General features: G+C 47.8%; 1 protein-coding gene across 5 annotated transcripts in view; it reads right to left on the bottom strand.

Annotated features, from left to right (window-relative positions):
- The window catches only part of KIRREL3 (kirre like nephrin family adhesion molecule 3), a 543,582-nt gene that overhangs the window by 401,990 nt on the left and 128,599 nt on the right, over nucleotides 1-12,993 (bottom strand). The window lies entirely within an intron of this gene.

Here is a 12,993-nt window from a genome sequence, read left to right as displayed (position 1 = left end):
TTTTTTTTAAATATTTTTATTTATTTCTAAGAGAGAGAGAGAGAGACAGCGTGAGCAGGGGAGGGTCAGAGAGAGAGGGAGACACAGACTGAAACAGGCTCCAGGCTCTGAGCTGGCAGTCAGCACAGAGCCCGACGCGGGGCTCGAACCCATGAACCGCGAGATCGTGACCTAAGCGAAAGTCGGACGCTTAACCGACTAAGCCACCCAGGCGCCCCAATCTCCAATCCTTCTTAAGCCCATCTGTAAAATCAAAGGATATTCAACTTGCATGGTTTGGAAAGGAGCAGACTGACCACTTCTAAGCACCTACTACGTGCCAGGCATCATATAAATATTTTCTCACTTCTCACTACAACCAGGAAACTCATTCTGGAGAGAGTAAGTTGTTTGCATTAGGTCACGCACTTTTGTGACTCCGAAGCCTGAGCTCTGGATACTTTAATATGACCAGCTGGGGGGTACCCATGACACGATGACATGGTAACAGCAGAGAAAGCCCCTATGGATTCTAAGTCCCTATACAAATTTAAGACATTACATCTGAGGTCAAAATATCAGCAGTACTTCTATTAATTGTCAAAGAAGAAACAGAAGCATGGGGGTCAAGGCACTGTGCTAGAATTCCCACAGCAAAGCGATGGCAGATTCAGAACCTGGTCTCCATGCTCTTAGTTCCTTGCCTGGTTCTGGGAGGCAGGCAGGCTCCCAGAGCCGAAGCAGTAAGTCCGCAGGCTGGACTGGAACAAAGATGTCTTCAGACAGTGTCCAGGGAGCAGGAGCTATTTCCATGCCCTTAACTTCCATCGGGGGAGAAGGGGTTAAGGGCAATGTGTTGGAAACGTGTTGTCTCCATTCTAGAGTCCACAAAAGCTCACTGAAAACAAAGATGTCATGGACGTCGAACAAGGCTTTCGTGTTGCTGTTGGTTATTTTTTTTATGAAAAGTATTTCCTTTTCCTAAATGCTATCAACTTCAATCAAATTATGTCTATTGCAGAACCATAAAAGGATGCCTAGATTGCTCTGCATGGTTTTTAAAAATATTTTTAAAAATTCCTTCACTTTCTATCAATCCCTCCACTCAGCTTCTTGAAGAATTAAGGTTTGGTCCTTTAAAATGTAAATTAAGCAATTTGCAAAATATGTATTTTGGCATCCGGGCCACTTGGCTTTCCAAACAAACTGGAGTTTTATTGATTCTGTGAACCACCGTCTCATGAAGTTATCTTGGGGCCATAATTTGAGTCTTTAATATGAGGGGGCCTTTTCATTGGTAATAAGGGGTCTCTCTGCTCTCATCTCACCCTCCACTCCCGTCTCCAGGTTTGTCAGTGGGTAAGTGAAGGATGTCAGCCTTGATGTACTCTTCATGTGTTTAGTTCCTCAAATTTTATTTTTATTGTTTTGTCAATTTTATTTATTATTAAAACAAATAGTTGATGCCACAAAAGAAAGAAAAACATGGAATGCATCCACCCACAGTTCCTCCCAGCCTAAGACAGCACTTTGTATTTACCCACCTTCCTCCAAGTTTCTGTCACCCTGCATATGTTTCTTAGGGAGTTGTAACAATAACTCCCAAAATCATTTTTACAAAAATTAAAACACACACACACACACACACACAGAGCACTTTCTGGGCCTCCTTTCCATAACTCTGGGCCAATTTTGCAGAATCCTCGATTCTTTGTTTCATTCTGTATACACGACAGCAACTTCGCATGTCAGAGACTAGCAATATGTTTCTGAGTCTTTACTTAACAACGTTCATAGTGGGGCAGAAAATAAAAGCATGTGGATTGATCTCCAAGGTCAGTTAGTTCATTCCTCTGCATCAGCAAATAATGCGCAGAACCTGTGTCATACCCTTCTGCCTGCATTTGGCCTCAACTCTTCATGCAGCTGCTTTTTTTTTTTTAAGATTCTATTTTGCTGTTTGCTGTTGATATTTCTCTTCTCTTTATTGTGGTAAACACTCATAACCTAATTATTTACTATTCTAACTACTTTTTAGTGTGCAGTGCAGTCGCACTGAGTACACCCACTTGTTATGTACCAATCATTACCACTCTATCCATTTTTTTTTTATGTTCTCAAAGTGAAACTCTGTAGCCATTAAATAATAACTCCCCATTATCCATTCCCCCATCCCCAGCACAGGAAAACCACTATTCTGCTTTCTGTCCTTATGAATATGCTTATTGGGCGTACCACACACAAGTGGAATCATGTAACATTTGTCCTTTGGTGTCTGCCTTATCTCACTTAGCAGAATGTCTCTGCATTTCATCCATGTCATAGTATGTGTCAGAATTCCCTCTTTTTTTAAAACATTTAATTTAATTTTGAGAGAGGGAGAACAATCAGGGGAGGGGCAGAGGGAGAGGATGAGACATGTCAGCATGGAGCCTGCTTGGGATCCTCTGTCCCCCTCTCTCTGCCCCTCCCTCCCATAAAAAAATAAATAAACATTAAAAAATCCTCCACGGATATAGATTTATCCCTGTCTTTAACACCCATGATACAGACGAGGAGTCCAACGTAGAGAGGGTTGGCCCCAGCCCAGGAGCTTGGTGCAGACAGGACTCATCTCGAGGCAATGTGGCTCCCAAGCTTGGGCACATATCTTCGTGTTACCCTGGCTCTCAGAGAAACGGATTCTACGCCGGCCTCTCGGCAACCTTATTTTATAAATTTGCTCTTTTACCACTCAGAACTGCTTTATAAAAAAGCAGCATCATGTCCAGTTTGTGGCCAGCCTCAGTGAAAGCCAAGATTCTGCCTCTCTGCTTGGTCGTGTCTCCAGCCTTTTGAGTCCTTCAGGCTCCTCCCTCCTGTTTCTCTGGCCCCCTCTGGATGAGGTCTAGGCCAGGACACGATGGACCCCACTTTGGGATGATGGCCTGTGCTTTCTTTCCTTCTTCCACCTTTGCTGGTGCACCACCTCTGTGTGCACCAGGCTCTGGGCTCCCCTGGTCTAGGCTGTGGGCTGAGGCAGAGCCCGCAGACCCAACAGGCACCAACATGAGATTTGGCGGCACCAAAAGATTCCCTTGACCCCAAATATTTCCTGAAAGGGCACCTGACAGCCCCACTGTCCTTTTGTCTGGAATTTCCCAAGTTGGTCCCTGGGATAAAATTCCCGAGGGACCTGTTGGCTCAGTCAGCTAAGTGTCTGACTTCATCTCAGGTCATGATCTCTCAGTTCGTGGGTTTGAACCCTACACTGGGCTCTGTGCTGACAGCTCAGAGTCTGGAGCTTGCTTTGGAGTCTGTGTGTGTGTGTCTCTCTCTCTGCCCCTTCCCTGCTCGCACTCTGTCTCTCTCTCTCTCTGTCTCTCAAAAATGAATAAACATTAAAAAAACACTCCCTCCACTGCTTCCTGGGGAATACCTCCTAGGCTGTCTATCCATCTATCCAGAGGGTCATAATTTACTTTCCTACACTGAAGGCTCCTGGCAATTCCACAATAATGAGACCTGCTTAACTTTATTTAAGCCACAGCATCCACCAAGATCTCTGCTAAAATGCAAAGACATAACTAGGGTAGGAGTTAAAAACCAACGATAAAATCCCTACCTCACAACTTTGCCTCTGCCTCTAAACACAGGAGTTGGGAGCAAGTGAAGACAAGGTGGCCTTTAAGGTTTTCTCACCGTATTTAATTAAACTACTCGATCTTTCTAAGCCTCAGTATTTTAAAGTATCTTTTTACAATAAAAAATAACACCGGCTGAGGACAGAAAAATCAGGAAAGTATAAAGATGAGATAAATAACTCATAATTCCAATACCCGGAGAGAGTCACTATTAGCATGCTGGGTATATTGTAATAATATTTTCTAGGTACATATGTGCTGTGTACAATTTATAAAATGGTGAGTATGTCAGGGACACTGTTCTACATCCTGAAGTTTTTTTCCCACTCAACACTGTGTCATGAGCATTCAGCTTCTTCACTGAGTAGACGGGTCAAAGGCAGGCGGGAAACTGGACAGGAGCATGGGAAAGAGGGGAGCTGGCATTTACGTGCATCTACAGGTGTGGGATCGTTTACATACATGACCGCCTTTTATTCTGACATCAACTTGGTGGTGTATCTCTCAGTATTTCCCATTTACACCGATGTGCCATGAAGCCCAGTGGACTCGGGGGTGGAGGCGACACGTTTGATGCTTCCCCCAGACCCCTGTATCCTCCTCCAGGTTCTATGTGCCCCTCTCTACCCAGCTGTGTGCTTTGCTGACCCCGACCCACACCTGCAATTCTCCATGCACTTCAGAGCGCTTGTGCGTTTGTGCCCTTGGGCCAGTGGAGACACCTTGCCCTGCTGTTTGCCTCAATTCGCAGGGACTGAGAAGTGCCTGAGAGCATGTATGCCCCTTGGGACCCTTAGCCAACGACTGGTGTGAAGGATGAGGATTTGCTCAGAGTTGGCTACGCTCTAACATGAACCTACATTCCAGAACATCTCTCTCTGCAGGATTAGCCGAGACAGGGGCTCTGCCTAAAATCGCTCTCTTGCTTGGCCTTTTCCTGTCTCTATTCTGCTACCCTCTGTCTTTCCTGTTTCTCCTGGGAGTACCTACTCAGGAATCCTTGCTCTGGGACTGCCTCTAAGTCTCTGACATGACATAGGCACCTCCTCCAAGGTCAGACCTCTTGCAAGGAGGGTATCTGGGATTTGAATGGAGATCTTCCAGGCACCCGAGTGGACACTCCTTCTATCACAACCCTTTGCCTCATTCCAAAGGAGGCAAAAGATGGGTGTGGAGGAGGGCCTCTGAGTCACCCTGGTCATCGGCTGCAGGGGTGAGAGTGGGTCCTCCAGCTTGGCCTGGGATGTGGTGGAAGGCCATGGGATGCAGGGAAACCCTCATCTCCTGCTTCCCCTCCACATCTCGGAGAGAAATTAATCTAAGTGGGTGCCCCAGCACTGCTCCAGACAGTCGAAGGGCACAGAGCTCATGCTGAAGATGGTATAAGCAACAGGCATGCAACTGTCTCATGCAGGCACCCAGCCAAAGCCCCACTTACTGCACAGACTGCCCCAGCCAAACAAGCCAGGGGGCTCATGTACCAAAGAACAAGAAATACTACTGTGGGCTCATGCTGGGAAGCCATTTGGGTCATTTCAGCTATCATGTCATGGCAGCAAAATACACAAATATAGACTGGGCTCATCCAATAGAACTTTTCTCTTGTTAACCTTGAAGGACAATGCACAACCCGTTGAAGGCTGTTGTAGAGTTAGCCATGGTGAGAGGCTGCCAGGCCAGATTCAACGAGGCAATAGGACTTAAACAGCAGACATTAGTGCTGCCAAATGCACTTTCCCTCTTAATACACTGGAGAGCCATCCCGAATGCTGAGAAGGGATGTGTGGGAGGAAGGGAAAGCTGGGACCATGTGGCAAGGCACATACTGCTGGCGACTGGGTGCTGTTTGTCATTGGCTGAGGAGATTAATCTCTCAGTTCTGACTTCCTAAGAGGTTAGCGTGTTCCCCTCCCTCCACCTCCCCACCCCCATCTCTTGTGCACGCTCAAACACACACACACAGTACCAGTGTGACTCATCATCTGCCATCCACAAGGCAGGCTCATCTTTGGGCTCTGATCTTCTATGAGGTCAAGTCAGTAGCTGTGTGTGTGCATGCGTGCGTGCATGTGTGTGTGTGTGTGTGTGTGTGTGTGTGGTTTTCTGTCGGATTCTGAGAAGGAAGAGGGGCAGGACTTCTCATGTTGGAAGACATGCAAATAGGTCTGTACAGAGACAGCCAATATGCAGACAGGCTGAGGAAGAGACCATCTTCCAAACCATCTCGGTCATAGTTCTATTTATGGCTGGAGAGGAGGGCCATTCTTTAGCTGGATACAAGGTGGCTTGAAGCAGCTGTGGGTTTTGCTGGGGAAAGGAATTTGGAAAGGAAGCAAGGCTCGTTTGCACAAGGCTGTTGCACTGCTCCTGGCTGGGGTTCCCAGAATTGGTTGGAGGGCCAGTCTCTTAAGACAAAGATCTCAGCCACTGAGGGGTTCTGGTTTCCCTCAAATTTACCCGAGGAGCTGTTTGGGCATAAACCCCTGTTGAAAGAAGTCAGACAAAGTCAACGGCTGACGTTTGCCGAGTTACCCCTAGAGGCCATGCCTGGTAAAGGAGTCTTTGTACGATATCAAAGCCCTTCACCCTGGTCCTCCAGTGCGAATAGGGGAGGAGCACAGGCTGTCTGCAGGTGAAAAATAACAGTCATCCTGATAGTAACTATTTACACAAAGCTATCCTGTATTAGGTACCCTTCTTGGCACTCTACATACATTAGCTTATTCCAGCCTCACAAGGGGCCCATGAAGGAGCTTCTACTGTCATGCCTGCTTGTAATCATGAGGAAACTGAGACATGGAAATTCACCCAAGGCCTTGGAGCTCCATTTAGCAGAGGTGAGATTGGAAGTTGGCATCTGGTTCGAAAGTCTGTGCTTCTAAGCACAGTGCCCTACAGCCTCTGTGTAAACATAAGCAACTGGATGGGACAGTAGAAAGTAGTCTCTAAGGATAGGGAGGGAGCCACATCCAGAGGGACAAGGAAGGGACTTCCCCAAGGGACTCTCAGGGGCAGAGCTTATTGATAATCTAACAGGAGAAACCACACACACAAATAGGCATGGAGAAGACTTAAAACATTGACTAAAACATATATACATCTAAGTTGCCATTAGAGGTAAACCTACAACCCAATCCTGAGAAGAAACACAGTTGTGGAAAGAAGTTTCTTCCTAAGCCAGTGCTCAGTTTCCTGGAAGAGGAAGCAACCTCCAGAAGGGCCAGGGTGGCAAAGAGGAAGGCAGATGTCCCAAGAGGCCGTGAGGTGTACAGACTGCTTGTTACTGCACCTACCACAGCCTGAGTCTTGCTATTTCTGATTCACACAACATATCACCTCTTGCCAGTTTACCTGTCTTATCCCCCTCTTTTTGTTTGTTTGTTTTTTAACTTTTTAAAAATGTTTATTCATTTTTGAGAGGGGGGGAAGGGTTGAGGGGGGGATAGAGGAACTGAAACGCGCTCTACACTGACAGCACAGAGCCTGATCCGGGGCTCAAATTCACAAACTGTGAGATCATGACCTGAGCCAAAGTTGGACGCTCAACTGAATGAGCCACCCAGGCATCTCTACCTCTCTCTTTTTTTAATCTGTACTTATCTCAATTGAAAACAAATTTCTTTTTGGAGTTTTCTTCTGAATTTTGTTCTTCCCAGCTATTATTTGACTTTATAGCTGTGTTTCACTCTGACAGTGTACTATTGTGTGAAAAGCACAACCCCCAAAAGTTGTGCCTGGGCCAATGGCTTGGCATTCTCATCCCCCAGGTCCTCAGATTCTGAGAGCCTATCACAGCCTGCAAGGGAAGAGCCACTTTTGACCTGTGGCTGAAGTAGGAGGAATTCAGGAAAGGAATAAGGAGATAAGGAGGAGGAGGGATGACAGTGGAATTAATTTCAATGCAACAAACATATGACAAGCATTTATTATGCGTCAGTCGCTTGGTGTTCAGTGCTAGGAATGCAGAAGGCAAGCTCTCCCTCACCAGGCTGTGAGCTTGAAGGTGTGGGAACTGACATGTAAATACACAACCATATGACAATTTGATAAAAAATTAATGAAAGCGTGGGCAATGGGTTCTGGGAGCACAGAGAAAGGTGCCTTTATTTATGTTTCAGTACTGGGGAGAGTTATACAAGTGATATCATTTAAGAGCATTAAATGATGAGAAGAAAATTTTCTGGATGAAAGAAGGGCATTCCAGGCAGAGGCAAGAGCTTGAGCAAAGAGAGACAGAAATGCATGACCTACTCAAGACTTGGCGACTGCTCTCAGTGTGACCAGACAGCAGACTGTTTAGAGATAAAAGAACCAGATTGTCAAGAGCCTTGGATCCAGGGCTCGGGAGTTGGGGCCAAATCATATAAGCAACAGGGAGTTGACCACGGTTTCTTGATGGGAGGCTGGTTTGGTGGGATGTGTGATTTAGAGAGAATCCTCCTAACAGCGGGTGGAGTATGGATAGGCAGACGAGTGAGGAGACCACAGCCTTGGGCCAAAGGAGGAAGGATGAGAATTTTGGAAGCCCCAGGGTGTGAGGCACAGGTATGAAAGCAGGTTAGTAGTCATGGGCGCTTTGAAAGTGGGATGAGCCTACACTTGATCCTTCTCTGCAGTTCAGGAAACTACCTCCTCCACACCGATTTCAGTATATTCATATCCTACCAAGCTCAAAAGCCACCTCTGCTACAAAGTCTTCACTAAGGCTCTTGCTGCAAACAAATTCTCCATCCTCTCTGCTCTTCTGTTCTGTATTTGCTTTTCCCTCTGGGTTCCACAGGTTTACATTAGAGCACTTCTCCTCTTTGCATTCACGTGGGTTGAGAAAGGGCCAGGTCCTGGAAGTGTGAAACTTGTTTTGCTCTAGGGAAATGGCACTTCATACCTATGTTGCCCTGGGCTTGGTTTCATCATCTGTGCGGATGTATCAGTCCGGCTACAACCAGGTAAACAGAGTCCAGGCCAAGTAGTCCAAAAGGGAGGAGTGGGGTGCCCCCCTCCAAGGGGGCATCTTCTCTAAACTCAGGAGTCACGGCTACCCAGTGGGAACTGGGAACTGCCAAAGAGATACAGCTGCCATCTTAAAGACCACCAAAAGCTGAGATAGGGGAGTGAAATAGTCTGGCTTCCCCTTCCCACCACCCTCTAACCCCTTCTAGAACCTTCACTGGCTGAACCTGTATGGAAGTCAGTTGGAAGGAACTCTGGAAGGGACAGTTTGCAGGGGAGGGGTGGGGAATAGATCTGAACATACAAATAAGCAAATGGCCAGTGCAGGTTTCCCTTGCTATCTGAAAGTAGAACATGCCTATGAAAACTTAGGAAGCCAAAATGGCATGAAGCAAAGAAGCAATTACATTAATTTATACAGAAAAAATTCTGAGCATTCATACACACCCCCTCTCCCAAACCCTCTCTTTGGCTTTTCAGATACCTTAGGACACATCTTTCTAATGGATGCACAAAATAAATCAAAATGAGGCACAAGTGGTCACAGACACAGTTCAAAGCTCTGGCAACTTCATGCTCAGACGGCCAAGTGTGATTCCCGGGGAAGGACCTTGGCAGGGCCACTCTCACTGCTTGGGGTACCAGTGTGCCACCTCTTATACCAGTTAGCAAAGGGGCACTAATCAAGGTCTTTCATAAAATGAAATGGCGTACCATGAACTTTCAAAGGCAGGGGCTACCTGTTTAGAGAATTCACCAAGAACCTTTAGCCCTACTTATCTCACAGGGTATTGGTGAGAATCAAATGGAATGATCTATGTCAAAGCCCTTGGTAAATCACAGCAAGCTTCCCAAACGTAGCTCTGAACTTGTTTGCGCTTGTATACAGGAATGTTGTCTGCAGTCAAAGAAAGCCCACATTTAACTGCTCAGGCATTAACTCTCTCCCCGCCTGGATCTGGAGTTGGGAAGGACTATTTCCCCGGTGTCAGTCCGTGGGACATGTCCAACCAACAGGCTGTCACCATCGTCTAGGAGCACTCAGCTCAAACCCAGGTGATAAGAAATCTTTCTGCACAAGAAGAGACTCTAGTCATGTGTTTCTATACCTGTAGAATCAGAACCAGTTTAATCTGCATGGGCAGGTAGGCATCAGGCTTGGAGAGGGACACCTCCTTGGCCATGAGCAGCCCTCATGAACAAAGCCACAGCCAAGTGAAGAGGTTCAATGGCATCCAGGTGATGTAGGCAGAGAGAGGGAAGAATACCAGAGAACTTCCAGGCATCCGGCTGGGCAGGATCCCGTGTCATTTGTTCCTCGTGATAGAGAGGATGCCCAGGTAATGGGGCCAGTGCAGTTGAAACCTCTAGTCTCTTCAGCCCCATTAACCCACATCCACCCAAACAGATTCTCAGCCAGTCCCGTGGAGACCTCCTGTCAGAACCATCCCATGTCATCTGTAGAGTGAAGTGAATATCAATAAAATTGTAATAAGTAATTTTCCTAGCTTTGCTGACTCTTACTGGAAATCAGGCCCACTCTCTGCTGTGGGTATTGACAAAACCCCGTTCCTCCCGGGAGCCGCTTTCTTCCACTGGATAAATCTGAACCCATCTGAGCAAATACCAGGTGTGCCAGTTGAATGGGCACGGGCACACGGATGGCAGGATTGGAAAGGGGCCCCTTGTCCCTGATGGCAGTGAGGAGCCCTAATGAATGAGCAGGTCTGATGCACTCCACGCTGAGGCAACTGAAAGCGCATCGCACCAGGCAGCAAGCATCTGACCTCTGGTCTCCAGTTTCCATTAGCTATCCCTACTATCCACCCTAACCCCACTGGACTTCATTATTTCATCTATGACACCAAAGGGCCCTTCCAGTTCTGCATTCCATGGTTCTGAGAGAGAGAGAAGGCACAGAGGAATCAACCTGCCAGAGAGTGATGCATCTGACAGTGTAGACCCTTGAGGCTGAGTCTACACTGCCAGCCATTCAAGAAACAGACACAGTGGGACTCTTGCCGGCAGTTTCTCACTGTGGCTCCCTAACCAGAGAGAACGTGGGCATCACACCTGCTCTGTGGCCATGACAGGCAGCACTGGGAGACCGAGCTGTGAGTGACAAGGTGTTAATTCAAGGCGCAGGAAGTGTGATGGTTAGGGACTGGCCTCACCCTCTCCTGTTCGCTCCCTTCTGTCTGAAAGGCTGTCAGCAACTCCTGCTGATGCCTGGCTACTGTGGCCTCGCTGCCTCCTTCCTCTGCACCGAGGTGTGGACTAAAGTACGGAGGTATTTCTACAGCACCCAGGCTGCTGGTTAGGAATGCACTACCTGGGGAAAAGATAGGATTGTTCAGCCACTGTTCTGTGCTGGGGGCCAGCTGCCGAGGAAGACCATGCAGCCCAACGTCCGGGTCCCAGAAATGCGAACGGAGGCTGGAGGAGGGGGTCGGGCATTTGTGTACATGCATGCGTGTGAGTGTGTCTGTGTGTGCACACGCAGTGCCAGGGAGAGAAAGGCATAGAGACAGTGAAGCTCAGAGAGTTGAAGTCATAGAGAGCTGGATTTTCAGGGGGAGGTTTTGCTGGCTTTTGTAAAACCCCAAGTAGCTGCTCTTCTTCCACTCTGCAGTCTTCCTTTGCATAGATCATACGACGAAAGGAGGCTGCAAGGTCTGGCCTGGTGCCAAGGCTCACCCAGAGTCAGCAGGCCATGAGCAAGTTCTGCGAGGACTATTATTGCCTGGCTGTCCCATGTGTCAACCCACTGACAACAGGCTTCGTTCAGATGATGTAGGTCGTGGGTATTTTCTTTTCCCTCTTCTCTCCCTGTGTATCCTGGTTGAAGCTCAACCCTTAACTGAAGAGAGGGTCTGACCAGATAAACTATTATAAAGCATAGAGTACACTGCAGTTTGTATAAGCCTTTTCCTTACCTATCGCTCTTGCAAAGTCAGGAAGATGGGATTATTATTCCCATTTCACGGATAAGGAAACTGAGTCCCAGGAAAGAACCAGCCACATGCACCTAGTTCAAACTCAAGTCTCCCACACCATCTGAGAATTTTAGTCTCCTTCGTGATAGGAGAGTAGCTTCCAGAATGATCCTACGGATGCTAATAATGGAATGTCACCCCTCCCCTTGCCCCTATGAAGTTTGGAGAAAGGTGGAAGTGGCCCTGGGACAGCCACGTGCCTCTTATGACTTGTGCGGCCACACGGTAGAATGAGAGTTGTAGAATTCTTATGACTTGGGAAAGTACATGGCCCTGCTCCTTTAATTTTTTTTTAAGTTTATTTATTTTGAGAGAGAGGGAGCAAGCAGGGGAGAGGTGGAGAGAGCAGGCTCCCCCTGCTGTCAGAACAGAGCCTGATGCCGGGCACGAACTCACAAACCGTGAGATCATGACCTGAGCCAAAACCAAGAGTCCGACGCTTAACTGCCCGAGCCACCCAGGTCCCCTAGCCCTGCTCCTTGTAGACGCAAATATGAGACTCAAGCTATGTGTAAACTGGTCTCAGGTACACTCCACTTTCACTTAGGGTCATGTGGCCCCTGCTTCCTCTTCCCTCCATCAGAAGTAGTGACCTTTGCTTCACTGAATGACATGCTTTATGTGTACTTTTCCCTCACAGTAAATCTATGAGGTTGGCATAGATGTACCCTGATTATGGATCAAGAAACTGAAGGAGGGAGAAGAAACACTGCCCAAGTGCCTGGCCCTAAAGCTGGTGCATCCAGGTTCAAGTCCAGGCAACATGGCTCCTTAGGTGTGCACTCTGAGCACTCTGGACCCTTCCTCCCTGTCGCGGCACGAGGGCGCGCGCGCGCACACACACACACACACACACACACACACACACACCCTTTCGTCCACAATTTTCTACTCACCTGCCTGTTTCCCTCCCAGCCTGTAGGCATGGACAGACTGCACACTATATTTGTGATCCCACACCTAGTACCTTGCACAGAGTACCTCCTCTCTCCTCCTTGCTCACACTCGTGCACAAACGCACCGCACACACTCAGGGGCAGTTGAGAGAAAGCAGAGGCAATTATGTGATGCACCTCCAGGCACACAGCGGGTCTGGCTCCCACACGTTTTCCTGGATCCCGAGGCCTCTTTCTCTCCTGCCCCCAGGCCACGCTGCTAAATATATCCTGGGATGAACCCTTTTACCATCTATCGCTAAAATGCCTCATGACTGTTCTGCGCCAAGATTAGAAGTCCGCCTAAACATCAATGATTATTTCATCGGCTAAAAGCAAATTGATCAAGCCTGCTCTCCCTGAAGACTAAGGAGGCTCTCAGTCTATTTGTAGCTCAGTCTGAGAGGCAAGAGGCTGCCTGGTGCTTTCTGTACTGATGGGGTTCTCAGGGTGGGTCACGGATGCGTTTAGCTTGGGATCAGCAGATCCTGGGGTCTTGGTCAGGTGGGC

Source organism: Crocuta crocuta, unplaced genomic scaffold (genome assembly GCF_008692635.1).
Source record: "Crocuta crocuta isolate KB4526 unplaced genomic scaffold, BGI_CrCroc_1.0 scaffold172, whole genome shotgun sequence".
Classification (NCBI taxonomy): domain Eukaryota; kingdom Metazoa; phylum Chordata; class Mammalia; order Carnivora; family Hyaenidae; genus Crocuta; species Crocuta crocuta.
This window is presented reverse-complemented; position numbering and strand designations above follow the sequence as displayed.